Here is a 591-nt window from a genome sequence, read left to right as displayed (position 1 = left end):
ACCGAATTATGAATTGAAAGTGGAATTAAGGAATTTAAATGAGACCATGGAAAATAAAATGTCACTGTCACAATATTTAGAGTGAAAAATGTGCAATGGATTTGGAAGAACATAAAGTAATACACATATATAAATAACAAAAAATATACATTTTTTTTCTTGTTTTTGAAAATCACCAATACATAAAAAACACGTTCATCGAAATGTGGCACCAATCGCTTTCGGAGCTTAAAGAACAAACACCTTCTTTGATGATACCCCTCCCCCGGTCTATACCCCCCCCACTCTTCTCCAATGCCAGGGTACTTGGCGTTTCTCCCAATGACGTCGACCAACAAGGCTGATCCCTCTATAAACAGATACGGGCACTTGATCCCTACTGACCGTGGAGAAATGATCACCTTTCAGTCAAATTTTTATTTCGCTGAGAAGGTGCTTCGTGCGAAATCAATGAAAGGTGGAGCCATAACCGTGAAAGAGGAAGAAGTTGTTGATATGAGAGAGAGAAAAATATCTATCTGATGTTGCTATAACAGTCTTTTGTTTTTCTTTTGTTATTTCATTAGTTTTTAGAATATGGTGTTGAATTCC

Source organism: Penaeus monodon, chromosome 33 (genome assembly GCF_015228065.2).
Source record: "Penaeus monodon isolate SGIC_2016 chromosome 33, NSTDA_Pmon_1, whole genome shotgun sequence".
Lineage (NCBI taxonomy): Eukaryota > Metazoa > Arthropoda > Malacostraca > Decapoda > Penaeidae > Penaeus > Penaeus monodon.
Note: the sequence above shows the minus strand (reverse complement) of the source record.